The sequence below is a fragment of the Pygoscelis adeliae genome, unplaced genomic scaffold (assembly GCF_000699105.1).
Source record: "Pygoscelis adeliae isolate BGI_AS28 unplaced genomic scaffold, ASM69910v1 Scaffold86, whole genome shotgun sequence".
NCBI classification, from domain to species: Eukaryota; Metazoa; Chordata; class Aves; order Sphenisciformes; family Spheniscidae; genus Pygoscelis; species Pygoscelis adeliae.
In genome coordinates this window covers 2,542,418-2,551,856 of record NW_008824930.1, presented here as the reverse complement: position 1 = coordinate 2,551,856, position 9,439 = coordinate 2,542,418, and the positions used below count along the sequence as shown (strand labels likewise).

General features: G+C 44.2%; 1 protein-coding gene across 1 annotated transcript in view; it reads right to left on the bottom strand.

Moving 5' to 3' along the window:
* FAM105A (family with sequence similarity 105, member A) overlaps positions 1 to 3,156 on the bottom strand; it is a 25,390-nt gene extending 22,234 nt beyond the window's left edge. The window contains exon 1 of the mRNA XM_009324989.1: positions 3,103 to 3,156. The gene's annotated coding sequence lies outside the window, so the exon portion shown is untranslated. The remainder of the gene's footprint in view (positions 1 to 3,102) is intronic.
* Between the last annotated feature and the right edge of the window lie 6,283 nt (positions 3,157 to 9,439).

The window sequence follows — 9,439 nt, the reverse complement described above, 5'->3', positions numbered from 1 at the left end:
CCGGCGGGGGTGGGAGTGGGGGTGTTGCTTTCGTTTTGCTGGATGGCGAGAGGGCCCAAGAGCTCCCAGCCGCGTGCAGAAGCCGCGGGGGAACGCAGGCAGCGTGGCGGTCGCGGACCCCGTTTCGGGGAGGAAGGCTGACCCTTGTCCCCCGTCTCTCAGCCTCCCCTCAGCTTAAGAGACGAGTGGAGTTCTCCATCTCCCCAGCGGTCCCTGCAGCTCCTCCATCAGTTAGATGCGATTTGTGCTTTGGTGTCACGCTACATTATTTGACATTTTTTAGCAGCAGTTCCCTTAATGGAGACCAACGTCATCAGCATCCGTCTGAAATCTAGCCATGAAGCGTAAACACAACGTAGTGACCTCAGAGTTGTTGGGGTTTTTTTCCCCCTATGGTTAAGTGTTCATTTCCTCACTAACTCATTAACAAGATGAAGTGCATTCATCCAGAAAGAAGTTCACCCCTGCCAGGTACCCTTCCCTTTTAGCAGTCTTTTAGGTGTAATTTGTCCCAGCTGTATGTAGAGCATTTGCATAGACCGGTGTAATTTCTTTTCTGGTTACACATTAAAGAACAATTTTCTTCCATCTCCCTGGGGACTTTGCAGGAAAAACAGAAGGGAATTGTAATGGTCTGAACAAGTGACGCAGACTTAAATCTTTTACAGACTTATAAGCAGTTTGCTCCAGCACAGAGCTAGGACAAACTTCCAGGGTTTGTTTTTTTTTTTTTTTCTTTTTCCTAAAATATTGTAAGATATTAAAATGGTTGGCGATAGAAAATCAAACTTTTCATGAAACAGTGACGAGATTTGTACTGTCTGGCATGCATGCCAGATTGTTTCTCCGTCTCAGCTAACTTGGGCAAGGAACGAAACAGACAAAACCTGTTAAATATCGGTGTGCCCAGCGCTCACCTACATGCACTCATAGAAAGCCACGAACACACTTATCCCAGTAAAAGGAAAACCTAGGCTTAAAAACCAGCTAAGAATAGCAAGAGTAAATAGTTGGCTTAAGAGGCCTAAAGCTGTCAGTTGTGCAGCACTGTGTGCTGCTCCATAGAAAAATCCATTTTGGAAAAAAAAATATTTCTAAGTGCCAGCTCTACGCCCCTCTGCAGCATCAGCTGGCTGCCGCCTTCAGCTTGGACACGCAGCTCGTGGCTTAACATAGCTGTCTCTCAGGAGGCGCAGCTGAGAGAGGTGCTGTTAGGGTATAGCTGCCACGGCATCCACCTGTGAATGCTCCAAAGTACCTGGGATTTGTTCGAGCTATGTCTTGCCTGAAGCTTCCCTTGTCACATGCTTCAGCTTCCCTTTCCAGCTTCCTTCTCGCCAGTGCTCCCTTGGCCAGGCCCGTGTCAGTGCCGCCTGATGGTTTAGCGTTCCAGCCAAATCCGAATTTGCCTCTTTCTGCCCTCTCTAACCTGTGTTAAAATCTTAGGATTTAATAGGTGATTTCCGTGTGCAGACAGCCTGAAAGTTAATGTGTATCTGGTTGCTGACTCATTAAGGGAAGAGAGATGAAACACGCAGAGTACAAACACTGCAGATCAACCCCCGTGTCAGTGAGTCCTTCCCGCTTCCCGGCTCTCTGCTCTCATCTCGGGGTGTTTATTCAGCACTTCAGTGCAATCTAGGGAATAGCCTATGCCCCTCTATGTGTGCTCTTGCTGGGAATAAGCTCTGGGGCAATGAATCACATGGCGATCACTTACTTGAAACCTCTTGAGGTATTTTTTTAACAAACACTGTCCGTATGCCTTTTCTTCCTCCTTAAGCTCTTTCTGGACCTCTTCCCCGAGCCACTTATGGAGAGCTCTCTACTACCCTTTCCCCTCCGTGGGCTTCGGCAGGAAAATATTGTCTTCTCCTCCTTGCAAGTCACTGATACCGGACAGCCTCTACCTCCTCCGCAAGCCCCTCCTCTGTCTGGGATGCAGACAGCTCTGGTAGGACTTGAGCCGCGAAACACAGAGGCCTCCTGCACTCTGTGTTGGACTGGTTGGGGTGAACTCATGCCATTCCTGTTAGCCGAACAAGAGTTAGGGTAATCCTAAGCAGAGCAAGCAAGGTCTAGGTCTGAGCCATGATCAACTGCAAAAAAGGGGGTAACATCTAACTGGAAGGCACTTTCTGTTACGGACTGTGCAGAAGGGGAAACACGCTGCTGCAAGGGTTCAGAAAGCTTCAGAAAGCGTGAACTTCCCCCAAATATCTTGGAAAACAGTATTGGGAACTAGAGAAGGCTCTACTTAGAGTATGCATTCAACATATTTCCGCAGAAGTAATGCCTCCCCTGCTTCGCCCCCAAGTAGGCAGCAGCTCCGTGGGGACGAGGGGCGAGCTCCAGACAGCTCCGACTGGAAGCAGCCTAAGTTTGATTCTCTTCCTCCAGACTTTCTGGTCATGGCATTTTGCACATATTTATGATACTCAGACAAGGCTATGTGCTGATGGCAAACCCCTACCGCTTAGGGATATTTATGATATTTCCTTCCTTTAGGGGGGCATTATGAACTTGCCCATAACACGAACCTCCAGGTTTTTCTGCAGGTCATGGCATCTCCAAGCTGCCGGCATGACTGCAACTACCTCCCTCCGCTTGTACCCACATGAGACTGCGCGGCAATTACAGCAGAAGTTTATACTGAAAGCTGCGCTAAGCAAGTATGAAGGCATTTTAACCGTCCCTGTTTAAACTCACGAATCAGCAGCAGAAGCAAGTGCCGTGTTCTTGCTCCCATCTGCAGGTGAGCAACAGGATTATAACCACAGCCCAAAGAACATAAACAATTTAAAAAGAGAGCAAAGATTGTCTGCTGGGACAAAGGCAACAGCATCCAACCCAGTAACAGTAGGAAACCTACGTGCAGAATGGGCAAGAGCTTCACCCTTCAGTTTTTCAAGTCCATTATTAACAGTCGGGAACCATTTCCCTATTTATCATCATTTATTACTACTACTAAGGCCAGATATAGTTCAACGCATAGATAGAAGCAGTGCCCATGCAGCTATGATCTGCAGCACAGGAGCTTCCTATAGCTCATCACCAGCTCGGTGAGATGCCAAAATTTAGAGCACAGGTCTACGAACTTACCAACACTTCTCTTTGAGTGGTTAGTTCTGCTCTGTTTTTCTTGCTCAGTGAACTGGTCTCTGTTCTTACTTGCCTTTCTGTCATGTCGCCTCTGCATCTCCTCTCCAGAGTATCCCCCTAGCTGACTTTCTCCCCCCTGCCTTCTTTTGCTGGGGGCAGAAAATGAGTCTCTACAGACTCAGCTTGTCTTCGCAGATCAACAAGCTGTGAAAGGATCTGGCTTCCTGTTTCATTTCCGTTAAAGTTTTCAAAGTCACACAGGCTGCGTACGTGTCTCCATATCCAAGCCACAAGAAAAAAAATCGAGCATAACTCAGCTGTTTATAAAGGTCACATTGCTACCTCCCTCCACATCTTCCAAGTTGTTTGAGGGCTGGAGATTGCAGGGTGATCTTCAAACTGCGATGTACCACCCATACGTGGTCTCTGTCTTAGTGGTAGTCCTCGGAAAGTCACAGCCTCTTCTTTTCGACTCCAATGCCATGTTTGACTGCTAAGCATTTAACATTACTTATCAGGCAATCAATGTACTTTCTGTCGAAATGCTGTGACCATGAAGAGGAAACAGGTGGTCCGCACAAGCACCCCTTCTCTATTAAGGTACGGACTAAGTGCTATGTAAAAACAAAGCTTACACAGATGTGATTAAATCACTTCATAGATACAGGATTTTTAATAAGACTAAGCAAAGGGCCCTTCGAGAGATTCTTTCCTTTCCCCTCCTCACTCATCGATTTAAGTTAAATGAGACCAGTGGTTTCTCTACAGTCTAAGGCTACTAATTGCTTCTTAATTACACTGTAGGAAGATATATCCCGATGCTGTGGCTTACGAGTTCACTAAATCCAGTCTCCCACTCTGAAAATACCCACAAGTTCTTATTTCAGAGGCGGAAGCAAGCATTTGCCCTGCCAGATTCCTATTCTGTTGACTGTTGCTCCACATTACAGATGGATTTAAAAAAAAATTGCTGGAGCTCGAATGGTCACTGACTCACATTTTCCCTTTCACTGGAATGTTGATTTCCCTGTCTACATCTTTTATTACACTATTTTTTAAAATTATTTTTAAAATGCTATTTCTCCATTATCATCCTTGGATCAGGAGCATTTGCTTAAAACAATAAAGGAAATTTGGAAAAATGGGGCTGGGGGATAACCTAAATATTGTTTGTTGGCATCTCAGGAGCTGAAGGTGAAATATGCTCTCCCTGCTCCAGCCCAAGGCGTGGGGCCCGTGACTGCAAGCCTGCAAACGCTTCTTATTTCACCATGTACTGTGGAGGAAGGAGGAAAGGAACAATAAACAATTTTCTGTCTTTAAGCGTTCACTTGCTGCCTTTGGATGCTCTCATGTTACTCATGCTCCATGCCAGTAAGCATCCAAAGGCAGCAAGTGAACGCTTAAAGACAGAAAATATTTGTATTTGCACATATTTATATGTATATATGCATGTATTTCTTTGTGTTCAGTTTCCATTAGTAGAACAAGATAATTCTGAGAGGGGGAAAAGCTGCAGGCTACAGGACCAGCGCATCTCCAAGGGGAGATTTGGAAAGAAAACTAGTAGGAGAGAAGAAAGAAACACTGCACGTGCCCTCTTTTGCTTCACTTGCTCAGCGCTGCTTTTTTAAATAAAGCAAAAAAGCAAGCTGTTGAGTTTAAATTATACAGTGAAAATTAACTGTCTTCACTGCACTGAATTCCCTTTCATATCTTAAATTCCTCTATCGTACTTCTTAATCCATTTTGTCCAGCCAGAAACAGTTCTGGATGTTTAGCACTGCCTACTCATCCTCTTTTCTTGGAGTTTCCACGCTCTCCAGCCCATATACCATATTTCTCAAACAAAGAATAGATGGTTCACCTGGATAAGTCTTTCATAACTCTTTAGGCTTTATCCAAGCAGGAAAAGCATGGATTATCTCACTTTCCTGCCATGCTGGGGCATGAATATTTACCTGAGCTCTGCATTTCTTCCATAGACCTGTGAGTATCTTTAGAGCATGATGAAAATGCTGGGACATCTGAACACTCTGTGTGGCAGGGATCTAGGAACTTGGAGTAGTTTTGGAAAGTGGTGTTGTCTTTGCTCCAACAGGATCAGGCTATAGGCAAAAAAGGGCTCCAAAAGGGAAAAGAGGACAGACCAAGACCTTCTGCACCCCTTCCTTGCAGGAAAGCCTCAGCTAAGCTTTGGAACTGGACTAGTCACAAAAAATACAGCATAAATTCCACACACCCACCCCCCGTGCCTTTTTTTTATTAGAAACAACTGAGAAGTTTATGCACGGTCATGGGGAGAAGAGAAAGACAAACCTAAAATGGAAGATGATGAGTTTGGTGTGCTAGAGGCAGTGACCACCTGGGCTGATATAATCCGCAAAGTAAAACACAGCTATTCTTCGTAAGCAGCTAGTGTTTGCATGCCTGCCTGTTTGCACTCTTTATCACATCCACAAGCTGACGAGGAAATTTCCTTTGTTCACCCCCACGCTTCTGTGGCGGGCGTTATCAGACGGCCTCTCCTACCCGTGACATTCCCTTGTGGTTCTGTGCGATGTAGCGAATGAGGTCTGCATTTGACTTCGCCACAGCTCAACACGCTTGTTTCCCTGCTCGCAAACGATAGGAGAGCTCTTCGTCTTCAGCGGCAGTTTGGAAACCCAAACATCATCCAGCTATCTGAAAGCTTTAACCGCGGATGCTTTAGAGATGCAATGACTGCCTGCGTTTGTCCCCGAGTTGCTGGCAGTGTCATCTCTGCTACTGAGCTCTGGAGCCAACTTCTTCCTTTCTTTCTGCTTTCTCCCTATCGGAAGCAGAGTGGAGTTCCAGAGACAAATATCCCCAACTTCCCATTGCATGTAGTCACTTTTGTTCTGCTGTAACAAGTTGTCCTACCCTCTTGTCTGTTAGCTGGAAGAAAATCATCCTTTTAGGAACAATTACCCTTATCGTTGGCAACTTTCTGCTGCAGCCAAGAGGCGGGGGGCGGGAGAGGGAGAGGTGCTGTCCTATGCAGGTGCACAGCAGGTTCCTTTTCCTTCTGAAGACTAATAATGGGTCTAGCACCAATACAATCTGCTTTCTGGACAGATTAGGATTTTGGAAGCGTCAAGCAAGTTGTTAGTGCAGAGTTGCCTCCTGTGCCTGGGCTTGGGCACAGGAGACCAACATCTTTGGGAAAAGGAATCCCTGTTACAAAATCTGTGACGGGCCTTGCTTTCGGACAATTCTTTGTAAATCAGATACTTCATACTTGGAGTAAGAGTCCATATTATGGCTTCTTTTTTTTTTAGAAATCAAGATGCAAAGACTCAGAATTCAGCTGTTTCTCCTTTAAGCTGTAAGACGTTACTGCCAGAAGAAACAAGACACGGCCTACTGGTAGGCACTTGCGTTTTTTTTTTTTTGTCTAGTGTCAGTGCCTGGCTTTACAACAGTGACTAAATATTTATGTTTCGCTGTCAAAAGTGCATAGCAGCAAATCAAAGTAAGCATTTTAAGACCTGGGTGCTGAGTGACTCACTGAGACTACAGATCCAAAAATCAGAGCACCCCCTTCCCTGGGCTTCTTTTCTGAAGGAAGAGGAGTGAGCCACTTTCTGCCACCTCTGCTAAGAACCGCCGCAGTCATCAGTGATGGCTTATTTTGTACTGAAACAGCAAAACAGGATCACTAAGGGGAAGAAAAGAGCTCATTCTTTTCGGAGGAAGGAGTCACCCCAACCCAAAACATCAAATACCATCAGTGAAAAGAACAAACTTTTTTCAGAGGGAAACTTAGCAACAAGCAGGAAAATGAAACAGATGTAAAAACCAAGGCCAGAAAGAGAAAGCAGTAGCCTGTACACAAAGGAGCAACAGTGCTGACTGATAGAAAAGTCACGGAAAGACAAGGGCTTGAGCATGTACATGCCCCTTTCATAATGCAGCTTATTGATCTAAATGACTTTTAGATTAATAGAAACAGTAACAGAAGATGTTCCTTTCTGAAAGATGCTTTGTGCAGCTGATAGTTTGCTTATTCTGGTTTGCAAAGATAAGCATCCCAGTTCTCTTTGCCATTTTCTTTCCTGCATCTCCTACAGAATCACTGTCCATGCCAACAGCTGAAATTAATACATGTGCTTCTTCATTTAGCAGTTCAAAACAACCTACTGCTAAGCTAATATACGCTATACTTGTCTATATATTTCACAACACAGAAGAAAGGATGACATTAATTTCTTTTAATTAGGGTACAGGACAGGAATTCAGAGGTTGAATTTCTATTTTTGCAGTTGCCAAAATCTTATGCATCTTCAGCAAATCCTTTTACCACCTGTTAAAAAAGGGGAAAGGAAGTAAGAAGCTTTCTCCATCTGCAAAGCGAAGCTTGATGATTGAACTTCAGATATGCTGAAAATACCATGGTGATGGAGACTCTTCAGCTGAGCATACAGCCCCCGCTGTGATGACAAGCAGCACTCTCATCTCCCTTTGCAGTCAGTGACAATAAAGACAGGATTCTACTTGCGAGGGATGTTCAGCACCATCCTCACAAAGGATTCGATGATTTCTTTTTCTGTAATTTTTCATGGATCTTACCCCTTTCGACATTCTACTATTTAGACTGCAAGTATTAGGATTCCTACTTTTCTGGCAAGTAATTGACATACATTTTATTTAAAAAATAGCCCTTGTTGAGAATGTAAAAATGAAATTTCCTGGCTGTTCCCATATGGCTTCTTCTCAAATATATACATACACACACATTTCCCTCGACCCACCTTCCACCACAGAAATTTTGTCTCAGTGGCTTTGGATGTTTATAGGGTTTCCAGAGTTCCCATGGCCCTGCAAGAATTGTCATTCCCTCAGCAGGTCAGTCATGCAGAGATCCCAGATGCCGCCCGTGGGTGTGCACAAAGCAGCCTGTGCAGCATAGCTCAGAAGGTCTGGTCCATCCCCAGCAGGTTGGGCTCCAAGCACATTTGCTACCAGTTACAGGAGTCAGGAGCTGGTGCTTCATTTCAGCTTCTTGCATCCATTTTACAGAAGGAAGGTGTGGATTTTGCGTAGCACTAGAAGAACAAAGCAGAAGTCGTCCTCCTAAGTTTGGGAGAAGGAGGACTGCGTCTTGGATTCTGCCTTTATTTCCTCAAAATTACTTCTAGATTTAATCATATCCTCTGAACAATCTGGATTTACATTCCATCAGAATAATGCTACTTTTTGTGGCACTTCAGGATGACAGTTTGAAGATACCCAAAGCTGCCACCAAATTTTTTGGGGAGGTTTTACATTTAAAAGGATCATTAACTATGCAATCACATAATTGGATCCTTATGTCACAGGTTTTGTTTGAAAAGCTTAAATGATTTCTACATATGTTGGGAAACTTGTTTGTTTTTTAACGTACTGTTATGTTAAATTTAACAAATTGTCTGGGAGGAGAAATGAAAGGAGACCGTCTAAACTTCCATTTTTGTGAGGGAAGGAATCTGACACGCTGGAGGCACAGCAGGAAACCAATGAGGAACAGAATGTACAACCATTGCTGCTGTTAAATATAGATCCTCAGCTCTGAGGCATTGAAGAGCCTTGCTCTTGGGGTCTCTTATTCTGACAAGTGTCTCATGTCCCCAGAACACCTCACCTTCAGGACATTTCAAAAAGTCGAGTCAGATGAGGTATTCTGCCTCTTTCTCCATCTACTGTGAGCTATTCCAGAAGGTGCTGGAGCGCTTTTTTACAGGTCATACAAGCATAATGTTGCTGGGTTTTCTTAAGTTTTTTTTAATTAGCTCTAACGTAACTGTCAAATGCATAACTCTATTCTGCCATCAGTTGTGTATTACAAGTGAAAAAACCCAAGCAGACGATTCTTTATGCTTTGCTACATCTGTTTTTTCCCAAGCGACGTAGTAGCAGTCCTTCCTCCACTGACCTTCAAGTATTGCTCTGACACAAAATGTACTAGTATGACTCAAACAGCGTGATTACAACAGCATCATGGTAAGGCAAACATCATATAGTTATACTTCCTTCCACTGGCAATATTTCCAGGAGACAGACTTCATAAAGAGCTACACCCAATAGTAAAATAATTTCTGCTCAATAAACAAATACAGAGAGTTGTTTTAAAGTCCAACATGGAGCTCAGCCAGAAATGAACCACTACTTTTAAGTGGCAATATGTCAGCTGCAAATGAGCAACTCAACAGAAGCTGAGACATTTGTATAGTCAAACTAGTTGGAGGCCTAAAATGCTGAAGTTAAGGCTGCAGATGGTGGTAGGTTTTGCAAACTGAACACCCTGTGTCTCCATACAGGGACCTATAGTTTTTGA